The following is a 25,616-nucleotide window of genomic DNA, read 5'->3' as shown; positions in this document are numbered from 1 at the left end:
TGAGGCTATGGTATTTATAGATACATTCAGGGCTAGAATTTTGGTTAGCAGCAACATTTTTATGGCCTCAACACCTAACATACTTTTGGGAAAATGTCCACCTGTATATATAGATCCTGAGAAATTTTCCCTATTAAATATATATTTCAAGAGAAATTGCTCTTTATCTTTTTCCAAACTTGATAGATAAAGTCTGTGCTTTTCTCTTAGAGATACAGAGACAGAAGGAGAAGAAACTGAGGCTACTTTCATAGCAAGAGGAAAGCCTCTGATCCCATCCTGATGCTTTCAGACATGTTCACTGGTTTGTTTTTTTTTTATTCTCCAAAATGGGGCCTCAGATCTCCTAAGCACATGCTACACATTAAGACATGAATCTCTGCAAACTCAAAACACAAAGACACAGACAGGGCTCCACAAAAAAAGAAAAAAAAAAAAAAAAAAAAAGGAAGAATGGTTTTGTCTTATTCAGGTAACAAATTAGGAGCTTACAATGGTTTAAAAACCTGTTCCTCCAAACTTCTAACCCAGAGCCATGCCTGAAGTCTGCTCAGGACTGGATCAATACTCCAGTTAAATCACTCAGCACTGGCATCTCTTCACTCCAGAATTACCCTCCTTTGAAGCAAGCAACAGCAGACAAGCAGGGAAGGGATGCTATTGGATTAATACTACTCCAGAGATCTTATCCATATACATATACTGTTGTTGTGTATAGCATCATTATGTAAGCCTTTCTATTTCTAAAACAAAATATTTGTCTGGTCAGTCTCTACTATTATCCCACCCAAAAACCATCAGGCTGAAATTCCAGCCACTTTAATCATAAGTTTACAGGCTTAAGGGTAGAAAAGTAGTAGAAATTACAAGATCAAGAATTTCTATTTGCTTTAGAAACATGAAAATTCTAGCCATTTTTATCAACAGGATTTCAGAAGCCACCACAATAAGGGCACTGCCCAGGCTCCCCAGGGAATGGGCACGGCCCCAGGGCTGCCAAAGCTCCAGGAGGGTTTGGACAACGCTCCCAGGGATGCACAGGGTGGAACTGGTGGAGCATCTGTGCAGGGAGAGGGTTGGACTCAATGATCCTGATGGGTCCCTTCCAGCTCACGATACTCTTTGATTGTGTGATTTTGAATAAATTACCAACCTTTGAACAGCTTATTTTAATAAATCAAACACAACTTTACCACCAGCATCCAGAAGTCTGTGACCCAGAGGGCTCCTGCAACCCAGACATTCTCCTGAACCACCAGCACTAAAGCAAATACTGTAGGTCAATTCACAGCCAAAAGATTCTGCTTCCCTGCCACACAAAGGAAAAGTGGAATTTAAACCACAACTTTGTTACCACCCATCTATTCTTGAAATGGTCCAGGATGGCACAGTGGAAGCCAACCTATAGAAAAGTTCAGGGGCTGAGTTACTGCTTTTTCTGCATCATGCAGCACTTATGGAATCTGTATTACTTAACTTCAAATTCTTTATTAGAACTTTTAAATTCTATTCTCTGCATTCTTATGCATGCCCTAAAATGTTGCACCAGATCCCTTGCTAAGATTTACTTTGGCAAATCTTCCAACATTGCTGAAGTTGCTCTTTGGCTTGCAGCAACTCTTTTGTCATCTGAGTATTTGTGAATCAAGACTCACCCCATCCTATGTCAAGGATGCACAGCTGCAGAAATCACTTCTTGTATTTGAAGGTTTTTTTGCATACAGTCACCTAAATATGACAGCCATAATGGTACCTATGCATGAAACATGACTGCAAACAGAGCTGGGATTATACCTCACTGCAAATATAAAGCAGTTACCTTTATTTACCTTCTAAGATCACACATAGCATCCTCATATATAGTTCAGTCCTGTGTGACAATCTAAAAAGAAATATATTCTTCTAGAATTTAGACAGAATCACAAGGACTTCAAATGGCAAACTGTAAAATGAAAATATAAAATCCCTTTCAGGCTGGACAATTATACCAGAACTTCACCAGCACAGGAGGTTGTGAACACTAATGTCATTAAGTTTTTCAAAACTAATTAAGACATTTTTTAGATAAGACAATCCATCAGCAGCTATTAAACACAGTTTAATTCCTCCCTGGAACTGCCAGCCCAAAGGTCTCCTAGAGTGGTGACTGCTACAAGGGTTTACCAGGAAGAGAACGTCACTGTTCCAGTTTTTCTATGCACCTGGGAGTGGTCCCATCAGAAGAGCTGCTGAGCTAGACAGACCTCTAGTCTGACACAGAATTCTCTTACTTCATTCACAAGATTGAAGATGACAAGAGACCAACGTGTTAATAAATCAGAGCTGAAGTAAAGTCGTACCAGCAAAAGAAATCGTCTTAGCATGACTGACTGCATATCACATTTCACATTGTCTCCCCTGAACATCCTACAACACAGCCTTAATAATATTGCCTATTCCCTGAAGTACCTCTTTGGATTCCAGTGTACCCAAAATGTGCTTGTGTACATTTATCACAAATGTACTACAGCACACAGAATAGACAGTAGCACAGTGATAGACATTTGCAAGTGCCTGTGAAATCCCTTTGCAATTGCATACCTGCTGATATAGAATTAAACACAGCCAGCAAGGAAATAAGTAACAACAACAATAATAAACTCTTTCCAGAGTATTTTTGAGCATGTATTGAAAATAGCCCTGTTCCATCCCCTGCTAGGGGATGGAAAAGAAGCACCCTCGATGGTCCCTTACCTTTCCCTGAATAAGGGGAAGATTGGAAGGCTCAGGCTCCACACCAGCACAAAGGCCTCTGGAAAACTGACTGCAGGAGTTGCTTACTGATCCTTTTCCCCAAACACTCGATGCCATCACATGCTGCACTTTCAGAACAAGATGCCCTCCCAGAGCAGGAGAGCCCAGCGCAGTGCAGCTGCAGACGGGGTCCCAGCGAGGCACTGCGCACACCTATGGAGAGGTCCGTGCTGACCAACTCCTCCCTCTCCTCCCCACACTCCAGGTAGTTCCCCACATCCCAGCCTGCCCCTTCCCCTCCAGCACGGTGGCGATGCCCACACCAGTCTTTGCCATCATCTCCTCGCTGAGCAGATTCAGAGAGACCAGCCCCGAGAACCTCTCCTGCAGCAACGCTGCCTCCACGACAGCGACAAGAAACAGCCAACTAATAATGGACCAGTTGAGGGGCTGCCAGCTGCAGCAAACGTGGCTGGAATTGTGGTTTTTGTTTAATTCAGGGAGCTTCCAGTTCAGCACCGCTCATCTTGCTTGACCCAAGCCCTGGACTGCAGCAGCCCAGAGCCCACATGGCACCCCAGGCACCAGCAGCTGTGCACAAAGATTTCCACCCGGCCTTGGACTGTCAACTAAATGAAGCCGAAAGTAAGTTTGCCCATGCGTGCAGGCAGCACCTAAGGCGCTGCAGAAGCTCCTGGAGCACAGACAATGGATAGTAAGTACATCATAATCCCAAAGAGATTGCTAAAAATTTGCTTAATACATTACTGTGCCACTCATTGTGTTTCCATCCAGTATTTGCAACACGCCAAGTGCAGCAGATCCGCCCGATGTAAACAGCTGCCCTAATCCACGCTGTTCTATAGATCGTGTTTACCCAAAGCTGAATGATCATTTCAACCTTTGTTAATCCGATTGCATAACAAACCACAGCAGCCTGAAATAACCAAGCTGCTCTCTCCAGCACACATTAGTTGAAATCAAGTCATTTCAGCACCCCGCTGCTTCTAAAGAACAGAACAGACCAGATCATGGAGAAAGAAGAAAATAAACAAAGTACCTGGGCACTGCTTTCGCAGCCAAGCACCACACACATGGCAGCACGCAGACGCCACGGGGCACATTCGCACCTGGAGCGGGCTGCCAGCACAAGGCAAAGCAAAATGTGCTCAAGCCCTGAGCTCCACTGCGCAACGGGAGCACATCCTGCTGGATCTCGCTCCCAGCTCAGGCGCAGGCTCGCAAACAAACTATCCACGGTGTGGATTTCCAAAACATGAAATTGCACACATATAAACAAAGGCTGTAATTTACACGGCAGATCCTATGAAAGCTTATCTAGCACATGACATCACACCCATAAATTACAACTTAAAGCACCTGTGCCAAACTGCTCCCACCCCAAAATGAAGATGATTAATATCATCTGCTCATCCATGCCCATGCCTCTTGGGAATAAACACACATGAAGTACCTCCCAAGACAGAGTAGTATTTAAAGGTTCTTCAGACAATTAGAAGATTTATAATTATTATTGCATTGCATCATCACAAAGCCTTAAACAAATCAAGCTGCCTCATCATGTGACACCTAAGATAATACAAGGTTAAATAGCATCAAGCAGTATCGGTTAACTTCACTTGTACAGAAGGGCAAATGCCCCCAGCTCCTGGGCACGGGGATCTTCAACCTCACAGATATTATTAAACAGCAAGTTAGACAACAAAAGCAAAACACACGGATTTCTTTGAACAGGCCCAGAATCAGAATTTTTCCTTTGAAATCCAACCAACCAAGGCATAGGGAAAGTGAAGGGCAGGCGAATGGGGAACTGAATAAGGTGAGGGACGTGTTTCAGCATCTCTCAGCTTTAGTTCACTGGTCCATGATCAGCTTGGGAGAATTCAAGAGGCGGTATCAGGAGCTAACATTACACTGCCTATTGATCGCAGCCAGCTTTCCACAGCACACAACAGAATTCCTTCTCCGGACTGACGATACCCAAGGAGGCTGCCTTATGGCACAGCTGGCAGACAAGACAGGCATCAGCCGACTCTCTAACCAAAACACGCCTCAGTATGTTTGTAAGGCAAAACCAGGCAAGTATCTCTGCTCCAGGCACAAATACCTGCTCCTCCGAGTCCGCAGCTCCCCACCAATAATTGCTAATTCTCGCCGTGCCCGCACGCTCCGCCCGCGCCGGGGCAGTGCCCCCGCAGCAGGGCCTGCACCGGGAACAGAGCGGCTCCGCCAGACCGGGGCTGTGCGTCTCCATCGCGCTCTGCCCGCACCGAATTCCCATTTCTGCGCGTTATTACCAATCTGACATCACCCACAGCAAGCACAGTCTGACATCTACAGTTAACTCGGCGATGGTGTAAGTGCCGCCCGGCGCACGAGCGGTCGGTGTTGCAATACGCCGGTGCCTAACATCGAAAGAGGACGCAGGATACACAGACACGGATACAAACACACACCTATAACGTAAAACCCGCCGGAGAGCGGCTGGCGGGACTCGCTGCCGCCGCGGCCGTGGAGCCGCAGCCGAGCCCCCCGGGCGCCACGGCCCCGGCCCGGCAGCGCCGGGGGCGCTCCGAGCCGCCCACCGCAGCCATTTCCCCGCCGCGGCTCCGGCGCTGCCGGCGAGCCCGCTCCGCACAAAGCCCGCCGGGCCATGAATAAAACATCGCCCGGCGGCGGCGGCGAGGGGGGTCGGCATGCGAGAAATAAGGGAATGGAAGGAGGAGCGGCCCCGCGGAGGATGGGGGGGCTCCCCCCGGCCCCTGGCCCGCGCTGCCCCGGCCCCGGGCGCTCACCTCGGCAGCCGCGCTCGGAGCGGCTCTCCCGGCCGGAGCGGGCGGCGGGCGCGGGCGGCTGCGGCTCCCGGGCGGTGCGCGGCGGCGGGGAGCGGAGCTGAGCCGAGCCGAGCCGAGCCGAGCGGCCTCTCGGGGAGCGGGCGGGGCGGGGCGGGGCGGAGCGGGGCCGTCACCGCGGGGAGGAGCCGCCCGCCCGCCCGCCGGGTCCCGCGGGGAACGGGGGGAACGGGAGTGCTCATCCCGCACACGGACCCCGGGGGTACCAGGAGTGCTCATCCCGCACACAGACCTGGGGGTACCGGGAGTGCTCATCCCGCACTCGGATCTCGGGGGTACCGGGAGTGCTCATCCCGCACACGGACCCCAGGGGTACCGGGAGTGCTCATCCCGCACATGGACCTGTGGGTACCGAGAGTGCTCATCCCGCACACGGACCCCAGCGGTACCGGGAGTGCTCATCCCGCACACGGACCCCAGGGGTACCGGGAGTGCTCATCCCGCACACAGACCTGGGGGTACCGGGAGTGCTCATCCCGCACTCGGATCTCGGGGGTACCGGGAGTGCTCATCCCGCACACAGAGCCGTGGTACCGGGAGTGCTCATCCCGCACACGGACCCCGGGGGTACCGGGAGTGCTCATCCCGCACTCGGATCTCGGGGGTACCGTCTCCACTCATCCCGCACCTTGATCTCGGGGTTACCGCACCGCTCATCCCGCACTGGCATCCGCGGTGTCGCAGGGCAGGGAGGCAGCAGGTGCCCGGTGAGGTCAGAGATGCACAGACATCTCATGGAATCGGTGGGGGTAGGAGGGACCGCTGGAGATGATGCAGTCCAACCCCTCACCAAGGCAGCGTCACTCGGAGCAGGTGACACAGGTGGATTTGGCATATTTCAGAGTTGGAGGCTCCACACCTTCCCTGGGCAGCTGCTCCAGGGTTCTGCTACCCTTCATGGAAGGAAGTTCTTCCCCATGGGAGTGAAGGGTCAGTTCCAATTTCTGCTCTCTGTGCCCAGGGACAGGACCCAGGGAACGGCTGAGCTGTGCCAGGGAGGTTTATGCTGGAGCTCAGGGAAAGGCTCTGCCCAGGCTCCCCAGGGAATGGGCACGGCCCCGAGGCTGCCAGAGCTCCAGGAGGGTTTGGACAATGCTCCCAGGGGTGCACAGGGTGGGATTGCTGGGGGTTCTGGGCAGGACCGGGGGCTGGACTGGATGACTGTATGGGTCCTTCCAACTCTGGATATTCCATGGTTCCATGTTGTTAAATTTCTTGTGTTTTACTTTTTGTCCATTGCTTCTTGTCCTGTCACTGAGCACCACTGAAAAGAGTCTGGCACCATCCTCTTGGCATCTGCCTCTGGGATATTTATGTGGATCTCAAACACAGCCCCCTGTGCCTTTGGTGCCTGCAGCAGGGGGACAGCAGAGTGCTTCTCTTCCTTAGCATGGAAGTTATTTTCCCAGGAATGCAATGCCTATCAGCTCTATGGTACCATACACCCAAACTTTCACTGGAACCCCGTGTTTTTCTGTTCACAGAGGCAGAATTATCCATGAAAAACTGGAGATGGAGGTGAGGCCTCTTTGAAGATTGGGTTATAAAAGCTGTCTCAGACTGTTCCTGCCAAGAGGTGCTACCATGTGAACTAGAAAGACTCCAGCAAGCCTACATCCTTTTCATCACTCAGAGTTCTATTATGATCCAATAAACCAGGCAGATAAGTTTTCATCTAAGAACATTGTTCCTTCCCCATGATGAAAATGTTGAAATAAATAACAGTTTGTTTGCCAAATCCTTGGCAAGATCCCATTTGAAGTAATTTCTACCTTCAAGTTTCTAGCAATTAATTATTATTTTTTGCTGCACTGGAAATCACTACCAGAAAGGTGAACATAAACAACATCAAGACATTCCAGAAAAGGAAATATTTTCAACTCTAGGTTAATAACTGTGAAGTTTGGCCAACTTTGTTTTTCTGCAGAGAGCCTGATACTGCTTCCAAAGAAACGTGGTGCTTTTACAGTGAAACATATATGATTGCTATGCCTCTATAAACTGTGCTTCCAATAAAAATGCCCATAAAAAACCAGCAGGAAGCAAACATATTTTGTTTAGCCTCTACAGACAAACATTCCTGATGTTTTCCTGATGATGTGTGCAGCTAGTTAACATTCATAATAATTAATTACATGAAAATCCATTTCCTTATGCACAAATTTGTTGATGGAATCTTTGTCTGCCACTCTCATGTCGTCAACAATATGTTTTAAAGCAGAAAATAGTTATTTCCCAGATTTCTGGTGTTTGTTTTACTTATTTCTGAGATGAGACAGTGCATATTGGAGAGTTATTTTTAGAAGCTGAAACATTATAAACAGTGTAAACAATTTCTGATATCTAGGACAATTTTGGTACTAAGAGTACCATCAGCTGGGCCTTGTGCTCTGTCACTGCCTGGTGATGCTCAAACCTGATACTAGTTTGTTAACTCACAAATAAATTACGGGTTTAATATCAAAACTAAGTACTGGGGGTTGTTCCTGCAAGAGGAGGACAAATTTCATCCTGATGTTTTCATACATGAGAAGAGAAATTGGTTTTCCTTCTTCAGTTCTCCTGCTGCTGTGGGAATGAATTGACTTGGATCTGGGTGAATCATGGACTAAAAGTAGCCAGAGACAAATATTTGCAAAGATGAAATTATCATTATTTTTATAATAATAAGCCCCTCAAAACTCTTGGAAAGAGGAAATATGAGGATATATTTGAGTATGGAAATTCAATGGCTTGTACTTGGTTGTCCTCTTTCAAAAGCAGCTCTACCTCTGTGCCAAAAGAAAAGAAAAAGCCTCTCAAGACAGTAGGTAAAACAGTGGTGTAGAAACACCAGTTTGGCCTATTTATGAGGGAAAAAAGATTTGGCTTTCATCACAGTGCTGCAGTGTAATCAGTGTGTGCATGCCTTGCATGTTGCCTCAGTTATATCAATACAGCAATGCTAATGAGACTCTGTCTGTCTTCCCCTAAAAATGGGAATGCAGTTCATTGTTTATGCCAAAAGTATGTATATTGTACTTGTGTCCTACTTGTTATGGGTGAAAAATAGACCATTAGTTGGATCAGGTAGCTGCTATCAGCACAACTGTCTATGTTTCAAGCTGAAAACTTTTTCAAATGCCTAAGTTACTCTGTTTTATTTTCTGAAAGGCACTGATGATTTCCTGATACTTCAGTGAAGCTCTTCACTTCAGAAATGGAAAAAATGAGAGCAGTCATGGCTCACCTTATAGAGGAATAACTCAAATTGCTGCATATTTTTCCCACTTAACAGAAGTTCAGAGGGAAAACTAAAATGCTGCACAAGCTGCTGCCAGAAACAGTTTAAGGATTTTTATTAATTGTTATCACCTCGACCCTGGCTAAACCCCACAAAGACAAATACATTTTCCCTTCAAGTATTGTAGTCCCAAAACATTGAACTGAATCCTAACTGTGTTGATATTCAAAGATTTTTGTAAACACAGCCCCCGGGTTTGGAAAGTGGGGTCAGTGTGCACGGACTCTGACTGCCAGGGTGATGTGGCTGTTCCTCCATCCCCAAGCACTGTGGAGAAGCCGAGTCAGGCTCACGTGGACCACATTGCTCTCGCTGCTGGAGAGAGAATAAAGGGCACAGAGAGGCACAAGCCCTGAAGATGCAGCTTCCTCCCATGGATTATGCATGTTCTGTAACATTTTAAGATGTCAGGTACCAAAATCTTTTATAGGATGCCAAAGTTGTTGAGGTGAGTTTGATGCTGCAAACCAGCCAGCTGCTCTTTGAGCTGTTCTCCTGCTTGACAAGCGACACAGGAACAGACATGTGAACTTCCCAGCTCCTTTTTAATGGTGTGTTATCATCAAAGACTAGCTTTACATGTTTAAAAGACTACAAATTAGCAGACTTTTTTTTCACAGTCTGGCCCTTCTTGTTGCATTCGCTGTCATTATTAAAATGGAAATGGATGTTAATTTGCAATACAGAAAAACATGGATTGCAAATTCTGGGCATATAAGAGAATGCATTTTAACCAATAAATAATTATCTCTGAATAAATAATGCCCTTGGAAGTAGGAACTGCTCTCACTCAATTTGGTCAGCACTACACCTGTTCAGAGGGCAAAAAGGAGAATGAAAATTTTAAAAGAGTCAAAGATTATTCTGCGTCACTTAACGCTGCATAATTCCCCAGAGTTTTCTGTCACAACTTCATCATCACAAGCAGGGCCTACATCAAAACCCTGTGACACAAAGCAAGCCCAGCTGTAGGAGAAACCTACAGATACACCTGGGAATTTTCAGGCAATCTTTACTAATCCCAGTTCTTGTGCAGTGCTTGTTTATTTACTCTGTAGATTCAATTATTCTGTTTATACCTGAGCTTGCAATTAAGAAAGATAAGACAAAATAAGTAGATAAACCCTCCAATAAACCACCCACATTTTGGAAGCTGTATAAACAAGAAGAAAAGGTCTGTGGCAGAGCATCCAACCCTGAGGTCCTAATTCCAGATTAAGAGTTTAGCAAAACTGTCTGTTAATTTCAGACAAGGGTTGAGAGAGGAAAGACTAAGCAGGAACTTTAATTGTCAACTGTTGAACATTTGGATGCAGCACAGATACTGCCAAAGTCAGGTTTTAGCCTGAAGAATGCTTCATGCTGGGACTGCAATCATTAACCATGTGCCTGTGCTAGAATAAGATAAATCAGTGAAGATCACAGCATCACAGAATCATGCAATACCCTGAGTTAGAAGGGGCCCACAAGGATCATCAAATCTAACTCTCAAGATTGACTTTTATTTGTGTACCTGAAGGTCCCGTTCACCCGTCCCCCTTTTATTATGCCACTTCTCTACACAGACAATATATGGTCTGAAAATCCAGGGAAGACGTGGGAAGTGAGGACTGGGTGCTGTGGTCCTGTTCAGGTCACCAGCAGAAGGCCCCTCTGGCTTTCAAAGTGCAGAATTGCATCCAAAACACAGGCTGAATTCTGCTCCTTACTGGGTTAGTACCAAAAAAGCCAAGAACATTTTCTTCTAGGCTGCATGTTTGTATCTCAGTACCAGTTAGGCTTGCATGACTTTCTCTTTACGCCTCTTATGCTTTAACACAGCTCATTCTGACACTAAATTATACAGAGAACACTTGTGTGAGCTGTTCTACCTCCTCCTGGGGAAAGGTGCATGTCTCCTTTTGGGAGGGACACTGCTCACTGCTGATTTCTTCTCTGGCACAGATGTTTGCAAAGCACAGAACCACTCCCACTCCTCACCTCCCTCAGGAATACACAGTTTTAAATTAAAGCCTGGTTTTAAGTTAGAGTTTTAAGTGACAAAAAGAGAACTTATCCCAGTCACAACAACACCAGTTTACTTGTTGTGATAATATCTCAACTGTATCTCCTATATTAGGAGATAAACACTGTTAAATTTTATGTAAATCAGTCTTTCAGGGACCCATAAAAACACTGCTTGCAAGAACATAAAGCAAAAACAGGTGACTAGAACAGTAATGAAGAATTTGGGGATTTTAAAATGTATTTTATGCACAAAAAAATCCCAAACAAACAAAAAAACAACAAACAACGTTCTAAGTTCATAACTAGTTGAAGGATGCCTTCAAGCAGTAGAACTAACATGGATGAAATCACCATTTGTGCTCTACCCAGGGCATTTATCAGCATCACAGCAAGGGACTGTGTGCCTTGTGCAAACTTAAACCTGTACACAGCTTTTATCAGATCAAGTCTCAGCTCTCAACATCTCAGGCTGGCAAACAGGGCTTCAATAAGTAGCCTAAAGCCCAGAGTGGCCTGAGAAGAAAAACTACAAGCCATGGCTGAGTCCATGTTCTAACTGCTGGCACAACTTCCCCCTTTTCATGCACAGGAAGTGGGCATTAAAAATAAATATGTAATTGGGTTTTCCTGCATCCCTTTCCATACCAGAGAGGAGAACACACTGACTTGAGAATACTGCTGTCTGTGGAATTGAAGGTCTATTTCCTTGTGCACCAATGTGTGTTATTCCCGTTTAACTTCCAAGCTGAGGAAATAAAGAAAAAATATTATTGTCATTATGCTGCTATTATGGCAGAGAATTTAATTGCATTCAAATCAAGGCAAAGTTATGATTCCCTTAGAAACTGTAACTTGGTCCAAAACACTGAGCTCTTCTGGAGCAATTGTTGCTGCACACCTTTAGAGAAAACATTAAACTGACAGGAAGTGTGTTATGGATCATAAGGGAACTATTACATGGAATTTCCCAACTTGTTAGGATATGTGATTAATCACAAATGCACTTTCATCATAGCTTTTACATATAGGTGATGATGCAGAGCTGTGGGTTAAGATTTGCCTGCCTTCTCCTGACATCTCAGAGTGAGATGCCTGTGCTGCAGCAGCTCCACCATGGATCGCTTTAGAGTCAGTGAAGGGAAATGAGGACCTCCAAAGGCTGGTTGGTGTTGAAAGGAGGTGAATGACTTTCCAGAGGCTGTGTTTTCCTGGGATAACTGGCACCAGCACAGGAACCTATGTCCTGATGTCTAAGCCATGTAAGGTGAATCCACCCTTGGGCAGTTTGATGTGTTTAGGAAGACAATAATTTCCTCATCATTTTTGGGAGCTTCCTCTCAATAAACATATCAAAAGCCTTTGTCTGTCTTTCTTTCCTACATTTTCAATGTCTATCTATCCTTCTTCCTCCTTGTAATTTTCAGCTTGCAGCTCTGTGAAAAGGCTCCCACTTCAGCAATACCTACTAAGAAAAAGGTTTTCAGTTCATTATCAAAATAAACTCCCTTGCTCCCTAGGCTGCTCAAAAGGTTCTGTCGGTGAGGAAGAAGGAAAAAGTTAGTAGAAAGAAGGATGTTCCTTACAAAAAGGCAGGGACAGTAACCCCAGCAGTTTTGTCTGAATCATCTCTGTGGGTTAGACACAGAGAGGGGAACTGGGATGGTAATAGAAGACATTAAAAGGCAAGTCTTCCACAAAGTCATAATCGAAACTCAAGGTGATTTAAAATTGCAAATCACTTAGGAGTTCATTCCAGGTAATTTTAGTTGGTTTGGGGACAAGTCAGAATAAGTGAATAACAGAAATGTGCACATACATCACATATTGTTTGGGTGTTATTTATGCATGTTTAAGCAGAATGAAAAAGTGCACTTTCCATTATAATGTCTGGATAATGGAGACCATTACGGACCTAGAAATTCAGATTCAATGTCCAGTTCAAAGATTTATACATCCCAATGAGAGGCTGTAGAGAGGCGGTTTGGTTAAAAATTATATGAAAACATTCTGTCCACTCTCAAACCAGTGAAGGGCAGTAGCAATATGCAGTTCTGTGCTGTTATCACAAAATTCAACCATATTTCTTTCTTTGAATTCCAAAGACCTCCATGAAGTGGGGTCTTCTCTCCAGCTTCTTCTGTCACTGAACAATAAGGAGAGAGGAGGGTGAAGCCAGGACAGGTTCACAGGATGATGTGGAGAAGGCTGTGCATCTTGCCCAAACCTCCCTCAGTCTGCTTTGGGACAAACTGCCTCTGAAGAACTGCACAGAAAATCTACTGGTGTTCCTTATCCTTGAGCAGGGTCCCAAATGAATTGAGTAAGGTGCCAGTCTCCTGTCACCCCTTCAGAAAACATCTCTGCAAGGAGGAGAGATGCAAGTCTGCATGTGGGGCAAACAGGCAATGGATACCCAGGAGAATGTCAGTCACCAGTGACCATGGGGTCTGGAAAGGAATCTGACCTTAGGAATAAAAGAGAGACGTTTCTTCCACAGTCTGAGCCTGTGACAGTCCATGTTTATTGTAGTTTTACAAAACCAGCTGAGGGTCACTAACAACTTCCCTAAATTGCTGAGCCACAGCAGAGGCAGGAGTTGGGCACATGACTATCTATTAATACCCTCCCAGGTGATCCAGCTAAATACAGAGGTAATGCAGAGTGGGGGTAAGAGATTAAAGTCTCACCGACAGTGCTACAGGAGAAGAAAGGAAAGCTGCAACCTTTCTGCATCAGCTCCAACAGCATCTGCAGCGTGCTGCTGCTGGGATGGGGTGCTTCAGGCCCCAAAAATTATGGAGGCATCTGCCCTAAGGTTGCTCTTACCCTGGGAGCCTGAAGAAACTGTAAGCCAAACTAAATGTTAACCTGCCTCCAAGGACTGTGGCAGTGTCATTTTTTACGGGTATGCTACATCTGAGACCATGCAAACATCTGTTACTGGTTTGTTGTTTGTTTTGAGTCTGTGTGCGTGTGCTTTTTAGAGAGGAAAAGAACTGCCAGTCTCTGGAGCTTGCTGACTCAGAGGCCCAGGTGCCATGCTAAAGAAAAGTGAGATTTAACCACATTAAAAGAAAACACTTTAAAGATCCTTAAACAAGTCTCTGCTAATGTTCAGAGGTCAACCACTTCATCTGGCTTCTAGAAACCCTTGAATTTCATTATCTGTGCAATGGTAAAGGGAGATTTCCCACCTTTGCACAACTATGGTAAGGAAATGCCAAGTGTTATTTCCTCCCTTGGTGGCCTTGGGGCTGTGTTTGCCTCTGTGACCTGCTGTTGGCATTGCAGAGGTGTGGGGCAAACCTGAACCAACAGCTCATGCTATTTGTGACTTCTGCTCTCAACCAAAAAAGGGGAGGCAGTTCTCAGTACCCAGTGTCACTCCAGCAAAACTTTTCACATATGGAAGAACACTGTTCCATCAGCTTTGCTGGAAACCTTTCTCATAGTTCCTTGTGCATCTCTTTTCTCCAGATATGTCTGAGTCATGTGCAAAGCCTGATAAAATCTGAAGTGCAAAGACTAGCTGAAAACACGGGGTCAAAAAACATCTGTCAGCAGTGGCCCTGGCATTTTATAGGTGTCAGTCTGCCCTCAAACATCTTCCTTAGGCTGGCCTACTCAGTGTCAGGCTTTGAGGTGTCTGGATGAGCAGGACCTCATATTTCATTAGTTCATTTATTGTGCAGAAAGTGGAGGAAGAAGCCTTACTTATTTGTACTCTTTTAGCAGAAGCCCATGCTTGTGACTTTAGCTGGTGGTGGAGCAGTTAAATGAAGGAAAAAACAGAGTAACTAAGAGATTGAGCACATCCCAGTTATCAAAAAGCAGAGGATGGCTGTTTTTCTGGTTTTGTTTCAATGAGGATCAAATCAGGCTCCTAAATGTCCTAACACACAGCCCAGTAGCTGGGGAACGAGACTATTGATTCACCTCTGCAACCACCTGCACTCCTGTACTTCCTTTTGGAAAATAACTGCCCCCATTAATCTTATTCCATTTAACTGGATTAAGTGTTATCTACATTTTGTATGCTGTGAACAGACAGGAGCCTTCACACACTGCATAATCTTGTTATGTATTTGTGTGTACAACCAAAGAAGCACTGGAGGAGGTTCAGCCTCGCCCAGCTCCATGGTGTTGGACAGGGAGGAAATGAGCCAAATAACTTTTGAGACTGCAAAGGAAATACACCAAAGGTCATGTTTCTATGGCTCAAAATAGCATTAGGTCTCCTTTGAATGGGACTAACCGTTTCCAAAATCAAAGGAGCCTGTTCTTCCCTCGGCGTGGTGGGGGCCAGCACTGATGTCCCACCTGGGCGTGTACTGGGTTTGTGGGGACACAGTGCCACTTTAGCCACTCAATTTCCATTGAAACAGCAATAAACTCCTCTTAGTTCCCTATCCCAAAGGTGCAAAGCTGTATCTGGCTGTCTTTGAAGGGAACTTTAAGGATACAAATCCCAAGCATTATGATTTGTTTCAACATGCATGTCCTGCTAGTAAAGAGCTGTGTAAAACCCAGCGCTGCTCTCAGCCAAAAGGGTATGAGGAACAATGCAAGTTATTCAGAAATGTGAGTGGTGCAGAGCCCATAAAACATAGCAGATGTAAATAAAGCCAACAAAAGAAAGTCTGCATCCTACAAAGCTATATTACAGAAGACTCTCATGACAATAGTTGCAGAATATAATTTGTATTATAGGAGAATACCCCAGTATCCTCTCCAGCAAAAAAAACATATGTAAATCACAAAAATCTTTTTCAAGATGATCTAAAAATACATAAATCTTTCAGGCAAGGAGATGAGTTAGAGACTGGTACACAATTTGCCCTGGAGCAGGCCAGGGAAGTCGATCTGCTTGTGAAGGAGAAAAGATTTTCCTAGATTTATAGACTGTAAATATTTTATTTGCTCTCCAAAGGAGTCCAAAGGATGTATACAAAGGGTGTGCAGGGCTGTGTCCTCTTTAGTTTGGTGTGGCTATGAAAATAAATTGAATCATTACTGGAAGCCAAGGGAGTTCAGGTGTCCTTTGGTCGCATTCTCCACAGGGAGGGATGGGGAGATTCCTCAAGGCACATCCATCCTGTGTGAGTGTCCCTCACACACCTGTGACTGCAGGAGGGGCTGTTCAGGCCTTACTCTGAGCTGAGAAAATACAAATGAAACACGAATACAGAGCATTCTGGAATAATTTCCAATGCACGAGCTTGTGTCCAGCATAAGCTGAGAGCTCTTTCTGCTTTTAGCTTTCTTCCAGCTGGGTCTAAGTTGGCTGTGACAGAGTCCATCCTCTCCATTGCTCTGTACCCTCCAGGCCGTGCCTGAGGGTAATGAACTCTGTGTGCTCCAAGTTTCATTAGAGGCAGCACTAATATTTACCTGTTTGCATTTCAAATGAGAGGGAGTCCATTTAACACCATCAGCAATTTGGTCAATATTGACAGGTGGAGAGCTGGATGATGTTTTTATTTAACTTCAGCGCTCTACAGCTCTGTGCAGTTCCCCAGGAGATTGTTTTCTGTCACCAGAGTGTGCCCATGGCTGTGGAAGAAGGGCACTAATAGGGCTGTCTGCTAAAATCTCAGGTTGTTTCCTGAATGATGCTAAAAGGCCCTCCAAGCTTTATTCTCCATCACTGCTGCTTCTCTCCCAAAAACCAGATGTCTGTGCTTGGTCCATTAAGCATCTTCTCTTCCTCCTCCTTCACTGTGGGCTCAGGTTGAGCCCCACAGATCCTCAGCTCCACATGGAGAATTCAATTTTTGTCCTTTTCCTGCCGCACCGTCCCTGTCTGTGGTGCAGTAGATACTTATCCTTCAGCATGTGTGTTACAATATTGATGTGACTGTAGTTCTCCATTCCTAGGGTGTGGTTAGCTGGGAAGAGGAATACAGTGCATTTCTTTATTCATGAATGCCCTTGTGAAAGCACATTATAGATTACACTGATTGCACTGCAGTTTCCAGTGGCAGTCATCACAGTATTCTGTAGACAGAAGTGGATTTGTTCTCAGAATTGGTCCAAGGAAGGAAAGTGTCCTGATTCCCATGCTAGAGATGGAAAAGCTAAGGCAGAAAAGCAAGATGACTTGCTCTAGGAGTCGTCTGTGGAGGAAGAGTGGGAGTGGAAATCCCATCTGCCAAAGAAGGAATTAATCCAGACTACAGGAAACGTGGGAGATGACTCAGCTGCAGATGATAAGAAGGTTGAAATGCAAGTGAAAACTGGTCTGAAATCTGGATCAATGTGAGAGAGAAGGACTGCATTTTTGAAATTATTCAGAAGAAAGCCCCTGTACATGTGCAGCTGAAGGGGAAACCAGTGCCTGGGCTGGGCCTGGGTTTATCAGTCAGAAAACAGAGACTGTGAGCTGCAAGGGCATCTCCACTTGGCTGGAGCCCTGCTGGGCAGCAGGCTAGGAGCAGAGCTGCCTGCACAGAGAGGCTGAATTCCAGCCACTGAGCAAAGCACCCTCCCTGGATCAATAGTTCTGTTCACAGCAGAGGTTGCTAGACAGGGTCACAAGAAAGTTGTTCTTCTCCTACTGAAAATTCCCCATTTCTAGCCAGTAACCATTGCCGTTTTCTGTCTGTTGTAAGTTACTAGGCTTAAATTCATGTTACTTCACGTATTTTAATATTTTCTATCTTTAAAAGTCATGGCAAAATAGTTCTCTGTCATGCTCCTAAGTGTTTTTATCATTCAAGTTTTTTGCATAGTGGCAGAGATTTAGGTGAAATCTAAAATTATAGAAACAAGGTATTCATATGAATTTCAGAAAGTTAATCTACACTGGACCAAGTCTATCAGTTATCTATGGTAGTTTTTCACTTTTCAAATATTTCCCAGGCAAACAACTCCCAGGAAGATTATTTGAACTCTTAATTCCAATCTTTGTATTCAACCACCAAAAAACCAAACCACTTTGTATTCAACCACCAAACCAAAACCACTTTGATCTCTGCATCATCTGATGCTCCTACTCAGTTCTTTGACAATTCACAGAATTCACATCATTACTGGGTTGGACAAGACCTCAAAGATCACCGAGTCCAATCCATGCCCCAACATCTCAACTAAACCATGGCACTGAGTGCCACATCCAGTCTTTTTTTAAACACATCCAGGGGTGGTGACTCCACCACCTCCTCAGGCAGACCATTCCAGAACTTTATCACCCTTTCTGTAAAAAACTTCTTCCTAATATCCAACCTATATTTCCCTTGACGCAGCCTGAGACTCTGTCCTCTGCTTCTGTAATCCACACTGATGCCATGAAAGACATCACAGTGAACAACATAGTGAAAAAACTGGTGGAAAACACAAAGTAGTGAAAAAACTTTATTCCTAAAATAAAGAAAAACCGTGTCTTAAGCACAGGATGAAAATTTGCTGTCAGCAATGATTTAGTTCAGCAACTGTTATCTCGCTGGCGTCAGGGTTTCACAGTGCTCTTAATGAAGAAATATTGCACTGTGTGAGGAAAACTCCAGGCTTGGATCACCCAGCACTGGAAGAACTTACCCGTGCCTTCCTTCCAGCTGCTGGCAGAGCAAACTCCTTGGTGCAGAGCAGTGCCCAAAGGAGCAGGGACTCCACAGGAATGAGTAGAGCCCAGTGAGATGCGAGCAGGCGCGTTTTCCCTGTGGAGAGTTCACACACATGGGCTACAGGTTGTGAGTAGAGATGCTTTTACAGCAGCTCTTCTGAATTGCAGAGAGCAGAAGATTTCCAGCAATGTAAATCCTCAGGACAGGGCACCTCAGGCAGCTGAGTGTGGAAAGCAGCCACGGCTCACTTGCTGGGAAGGTTGGTGGATTGGCTCGAGCAGCTCCATTGCAGTGGATGGATGGACTCTTGGTTGTGTCCGTGGTGTGAGGTGGCTGCCTGTGTTCCTGCAGCTCCTGTCTGGGCACACCTTGGGGCTGCAATGTGCTGCTGATTCTTTTTCTTCAGCTGAAAGGGAAAACAAGGAAGTCTTGCCTCCCAATGCCCCTGGATGCTGCATCTCCTCTGAGCCAGACCAGAAGTGTCCTGAGCTCTCCCCATTATTGTCCACTGGCATCTCTTGTGACAACTGCCCAAGGATTAATATGTGCTAAGGAAACATAATATTCCTCCTTGATGTGAAGCACTGTCCTTCCTGGGATCCACACCTTCCTGACAGAGGCATTTGCTGATTTCATTAGCAGAAATAACCCTTCCCTTCTGATAGTTAGTTTTAATTTACCTCATCTCTGCCACAAAATTTCTTCTGGATGCCAGTGAAGGGTTAAAGAAACTTCTATAAATAAAGATGCAATAAAATATAAATAAAATGTACTTCTAAAGGATGTAGTATTTTAGAAGAAAGGCATCCTTCAAAGCAGTCCAGTGGGTAGTGAACACTATGCCTTCGAAGCTGGCAAGTGCCCAAGCCAGCTTCAGTGTTTAGATAACTGAACATCCTTCTTTGGATCCTGACTGTGGGAGAAATTGATGCGAAGATAAAAATTTCATTTGCAAAGAAGAGAAGAACTGGCAGAGTCACACACATATTGAGACCTGAAGAGAGAATTTCTTCATAAAACTACACGTTGAGCTGGCTTTATTGCTGCAGCGTTGGAAGTCTTGAATGATGTTGTAAATGCCCTGGTATATTTGCAGTCCCTCACTAGTCAGGCACTGCCCAGGCTCCCCAGGGAATGGGCACAGCCCCAAGGCTGCCAGAGCTCCAGGAGGGTTTGGACAATGCTTTCAGGGATGCACAGGGTGGGATTGTTGGGGTGTCTGGGCAGAGCCAGAAGCTGGACTCTGTGATCCCTGTGGGTCCCTTCCAACTGGGGATATTAAATGATTCTATTACTGAACCACCTATTGGGTTGATGCCAAGTCTGTCACCAAAATTAAACATTTTAATACAATTTAGTTCCTTTATTCATTAGGGCCACAATACCACTTTTATCCTGAGTCATTGCTAGCAAGAGCCTGCCCTAGGTTTAAGGGCAATTGCAATAAATTTTTGCCTGGATCAAGTCAAAATCCTGTCCTTTCCTGAGGTGAGCTGAGGTGTAATTCCCACCTCTTTGCAGTGACCAAGGCTGAACAGCCAGCCTAGGATGAGTGCTGGGCAGGTGATGGACCCTCATCAGAGGGACAGTGCTGGTGATGATCTCACTGCCTGGTTTGAGCACTAGAACACACTAGAAAGCTCCAGCCACACTGGAAAGCCACACTAGAAAGCTCTGCCTTGTCTCTGCTTGCAGTCAGTGGAGCCCAGTTCATGTTTGGCCCAGCCCAGCCCAGCTGTGCTGTCTGGGGAAGAGGGGTTTTTTAGCATTCTCCTGAGGCCCTGGAGCTGGATGCATGGAAGCATAAACCCCCCCAAAGGACACAGTCACCTCGCACCAGCACTGCAGTGGCAGCAGCCTCCCTGTGAGGATGGGACAGGAGCTCTGCTCTCCAGACAGGCACAGTCCCACAGGACTGAGCCATGGAAGGACGGAGAAGTCAGAAGAAAACAGGAAAATTTTTAGGTGTTACATGGAATGAAGTAAGGGAGATGAGAATTAGCTTAATAATTGGTTTATTATTCATTTTCAAAACAAAATCCCTGTGGATTCAGTCCTCAGCCCTTGCTGTTCTTCCGTACAGAACCAGAAGTTTCTCTGCTGACAGTCTGGGCAAGTGCAGAGCCACACACACGTGTGGTGAGGTGGGCTCCCAAGGGACCCACCAGCTATCACTTTTTAATCCAATGCTGCAGCAATTCCTTGCCAGAAAGAGGAGAAAATGCCCATTTGAGTGTGCAAAATGCCCATTTGCTAGTAATTTCATGTTCTGAAGCTCAGAATATTCACAGAAGGATCATCTGAGGGTTGAAGGGAAAATGCAACTGGTAGCCTGCAATGGCAATGGCACCTCCCTGAAACTCCAGGTGGGATTTTTGCTTTCTGAGAACAAAACCACACCAGAGTTACGACCTTGTGAGAAGCTGAGTGAAAGCAGACCGAGCCATCAGCTGTGATCTGAGAAGGAAATGTGTGGGAGGTCACAGCAGGAAAACACCAGACAAATTCAAAATGCACACATTCTAACTTTAAAGGTAAAGGAGAAAACTCCTTTGGGAAAAATGAGAGATTTCTTCTCCAGAAGAAAATCTCTTGAAGAAAATCTTTTCTTCACAGGAAACAGCTGGTATATTAGGGGGAATATATTTAAAATAGCTTTATGTTACTTAAGGTTGTGCAAGCTTAATCTTATTCATGAACATTTCTTCTTAAAAGGCAAAGTCACATAATAGAGAACCAGGGAAGTGATCAGATTTTATGAAAAAAAGGCAGAGAATAATAAAAGAGCTGTGGAAAGAGAAGGAACAGTTTGCCACACTGGACATAGGCAGAGCTTTATACCATGGATGCAGGATATTCATCTTTGTTTTGGTTTGTGTGTATTTTATTGTTCCATTTCCAAACTTCCTATCTGATAGCATGGGAAGAAATATGTATTCTAGACAGATACCTCAACGAAGTACAGATTTGTTTTGTGGAAAGCAGGATGTTTTCAATGACATGCAGGAATGCTGAAGCTAAAAACCATTACAATAGCTACAGCTTGTGGTGCATGTTAACACAGAGGGAGCCTGCTTGAGAACACCATGCAAAGAGCTGCACTTTTTCCACTGGGATGGAAATTATTGCCTGGTTGTTCTTGTTAAATAAAAAATGTGCTACGTTAAAGATTTTCTTTAGCATAGTATTTTATTTTCCCCATTTAAAAAAGTGAAGAATAAAATCTTTCATTTCCAATGACAATTTCAGATTTTTGAAATCTGAATCATCATTGTTACTGCACGTCACATTTGGAAGATCCAGTTGGGATTTGGAGTGGGGAAGGGATTCTTCAAAGCTCCTCCACAATGCCATGATTAACTAAAAAAAAAGTATTTTAGAAATCTCATTGAAATAATATGTATTCCTGATTTAACTCTTGAATTTCTATGCATTTACCTGTGAGAAGACAGCCCTGTATGTGCACTTGCTGCAGTGTTTAACTCCTGCCAAAGGAGCCTTCTGGAAGGCAGCTGGAACTGTGTCATTTTCTATAATTGATTATTTTAAATATACTGGACTTCCATACAATGGCAACTGGCCTTTGAGCAAGGCCATCAAGAAATTGAAATGAGACACAACCTTGGCAGTTTCCAGGACACAAATGGGATGTATGGACAATGGAGATGATTAGAGAAATGTAATTTTGTTAGCAGTGGGAAAATGCTAAGGAGGAAGCAGAAATTTTGAGGGGTCTACAAACCACAGCAGAAATGAGTGTAGCTTTGAAATGCAGCTTGAGCTGATGTTTTTTCCTCTTCCTGTACATGTCAGCTTAAAATTCCAGCTTTATAGAAGAAAAGAATTTTCTACCATGAGGGTAGAAAAAAACTGACATCAGTTGTTCAGAGGGGCTGTAAAAGCTCAATCTTTGGAGATACCCAGAATTTAACTGGACATGGTTCTAAGCTGCTCACTGTAGCTGCACTGATGAAGAAGTGGGAGTGAACAGAGGTCCTCTGGAGGCCCTTCACAACCCATGTGGTTCTCTGCCAACAGCACCATGGTCTCTTTCATTTGCACATCAAATACCAGAGGTGGATCTGTACCATGTTCAGTGATAGCAGCTGTAATTATAAAACTGCTCAGCAACATCCCTTTCCATATTATGTTTAATTTAGATTTAAAATAAGAGAAATTGCAACCATTCCTGCTCAGTAGCAGCTTGGAGAGTGAGTACATGAGCAGGTATGTGCGCAGCTGGAAATCTTGGAATACAACTGCAGCCAAGGAGGATTAACTAGAATGGCAACAGCGACTGCAGCTCCAGTGCCCAGCTAAAACCTGGAGCACAGACCTGCCAGGAGATGACATTAATTTGTTTTGGGGATGTCCTTGCGTCACAGAGAGCAAACACAGTGAGGCAGTGTCACAGGGACCCCGAGGGCACTGGGGATGACGTGCACCTACGACGTGTGGTGGCCTCACGCTGGAGCAGGGGAAGCTTTCAGCCTCGCTCAGCAATGCCATGCAGGACAGGATGTGAAGAAGGATGTGTCCCTCACTCAAAACAATGTGAGGCTTATATTTTTAATCTAATCAAAATACAGAGATTGAAATTTGGCTGCAAAACCTGGGCCAGCCTGTCTACAACAGCAGAGTGAACCAAGTTATTGAGCCTCGGTCCTTGGAAGTGTCTTTGTATTTTTATACCATGAGATTCTGAAGCTGCCTACTCCATTTTTTTAGGCATACCTTTATGGTTAAGCTGAAAAAATATATTAATTTCTGAAAGCTTTGTCTAGTTATGCCTACATTCCTGTTAATCTCAAAGTCAAACTGCTTCCATAGGAGTGACAGCTCAGATATGAGTGAAGGGCCAAATGAAAATTATGTGGAGACCTCATTTGACAAGGCCACTTCAGACAAAAGAAATGTTAAACAAATAGCCTTACACAATGGGAAATGGTGAACTTGGGCTGACCCTCGCTGGTGGCTGGGTGCCAAAGGAAAGTTTGAAGCTACCCACATGTTCCCTCTGGAAGGCTCTCTGGGTTTAATGTCCAGCGTTTGTATATCATTTAAAATGGAAAATGAAGAGTGTTTAATTATCTTCCCAGGGTATGACAGCTGATGGAAATTAAAATGTCTGCCCAGAACTCCTCTGCTTCACAGAGCAAATCCTGGTAATTACTCAGACAATATAAACCTGGGCCGTGTTAAGCCCTAGACCACAAATAGACAAGACTGGATAAAAATTTTGCAATGCAAAGATAGCACCGAAGAAAATGAAATTATTCAGGTGCATCTCCCTTGATAAATGTTGCTTTTGGGCTGCCATCTGCTGCCACAGGCAGTTACAAAGAAGTTACAGTCTGGGTAACTTCAGATTTGTCTGCTTGGGCAGGGAGCACAAACACCGGGGGAGAATATCTGTTCTCAGGGTAGGTGGAGTCAGAAGAAACTTTTCAACTTTCAGGACCACAAGTCCTTCAAATTTTAAATTAAAATTTCATTTTCCCTGCCTAATATAAACCAATTCAAGGCCAGGAATTTGAACTCTGCCTACCACAAAAGTCCCTAATAACCAATCACTTTGCTATTACTTTCTGGTATTCCAGATTTACTTTTGTTGGCCATTACAGAAAAACTGCAGTCTAATATTTTAAATATTCTGATTATTGCTGTCTGGAGTAATGGCAGAAAACAAATTACTGAAGGGATTGATCTCATAAAGCAAAATTAACTATTTAAAATGGAGAGTTGCCGCCACGATCTGATGGCATCAGTCACAGCTGCAGGAAAATGAAGCTCAGGCTTTGAGGGAAGAGGAGCACAGACCCCTGACCAAGCTGTTTTAAGGTTTGTGCTGGGAATTCTCCTTTTAACTCAAGATTAATCTGAGGTTCAAATGTCCCAAGAGGCTAGAAGGTGATTAGGGGTGGGTTTGGAGGTGTTGATGTCTTCTCCTAAGTAACAAGCAATAGGACAAGAGAAAATAAATCATGTTGCACTAGGAATGTTGTAGATTAGACATTGGAAAATTTTCTTTGTCCAAAAGGTTGTCAAGCACTGGTAGAGTCTGCCCAGGGCAGTTATTGAGCGAGTCCCCATCCCTGGAGAGGTTTCAAAGCCATGTGGATGTGGCACTTGTGGACATGTCTTAGCTGCGGCCATGGAGGTGCTGGGGCAGCTGTTGGATTCCATGGGCTCAGAGGTATTTTCCAACCTAAATGAATCTAAGATTTTGTGATTCTATGTACCCCACCCCAACCCTCATTTTTAGCAAGAACATTTCTTTCTCCTGGTAGAAAAAGGAGGGATATCTCCAGATGCTTGGAGCTTTGGGTCAAAGATGCTCCTATCTGTAGGTGACTGGAGAAGTTCATGGACTTGCTGGAATTACAGCCTGTTTCTCCCCATCCCTTTTCTGTGATGGCTGAAAAATGCTTGGCTGTAAGAGGAGCCACAGAGCCCTCAGACCGAGGCTTGGGGCACTGGTGAAATCAGACTGACACTGCCTGCATGTTCTCACTCCTCCTGGGATTTTGGATGCCTGGGTTTCAGAGTGAATTGTCTTGTGGGGATCCTGAGGAGCTGCCACAAACCCAGCTGCTGGCAAACCTTTACCTGGTGAACTTGCTGGGTTGGACGTGTTTTGCTGGAGAAATGTTTCTGCTCTCCCCTCCTGCCACAGGCTGGAGGCAGAGAAGAGTGGCTGATGGCCTGGTTGCACTGATGCCATGACATTATGTGACAAGGCTGGCTAGTCAGGGAACACAAGTGCCAGGCAAATCCTTCTCCTTGGGAGGCCTTTGAAACCCCCAGGGGTACCATGGCCACCCAATGGAAATACCCATTATACAAAATGGGCCTGACGAGTGGTTTGTCTTCTGAGGAGAAGACAAGCTGGGTAAAATGTCATTGTTGAATAGCAGGAGGAGCAAACCAGGTCAGTCCTTCTCATTAAATCCTTCCTTTGCAGAGATGATTTGACCCCAAGGAGCTGTAAAAATAGACTGCAAAGCAGCTGAGCCTTTCACATGGGCCAGACTGCAGCCGTGGTGGGTGTTTTAATACCTGAATCCACACACTCTTTACAAGATAATTGCCCATCTCCCTTAATTCAGCTGACACCAGCTGAACACTTTCCAGCATGATGACATGCTCAGTGCAGTT

The 25,616-nt window shown here is 45.0% G+C and overlaps 1 protein-coding gene across 2 annotated transcripts in view; it reads right to left on the bottom strand.

Moving 5' to 3' along the window:
- The window catches only part of C8H1orf21 (chromosome 8 C1orf21 homolog), a 105,550-nt gene extending 99,841 nt beyond the window's left edge, over window positions 1-5,709 (bottom strand). Inside the window, exon 1 of one of the 2 annotated variants that reach the window (XM_030279462.4) lies at window positions 5,550-5,709. The gene's annotated coding sequence lies outside the window, so the exon portion shown is untranslated. Of the gene's footprint in view, window positions 1-3,793; window positions 3,814-5,549 lie in introns of those variants that run through there. The other variant, XM_072932693.1, reaches the window with a different exon arrangement.
- Between the last annotated feature and the right edge of the window lie 19,907 nt (window positions 5,710-25,616).

This window comes from Taeniopygia guttata, chromosome 8 (genome assembly GCF_048771995.1).
Source record: "Taeniopygia guttata chromosome 8, bTaeGut7.mat, whole genome shotgun sequence".
Taxonomy (NCBI): domain Eukaryota; kingdom Metazoa; phylum Chordata; class Aves; order Passeriformes; family Estrildidae; genus Taeniopygia; species Taeniopygia guttata.
The sequence above is the reverse complement of the archived record's forward strand: the minus strand, read 5'-3'. Positions and strand labels throughout refer to the sequence as shown.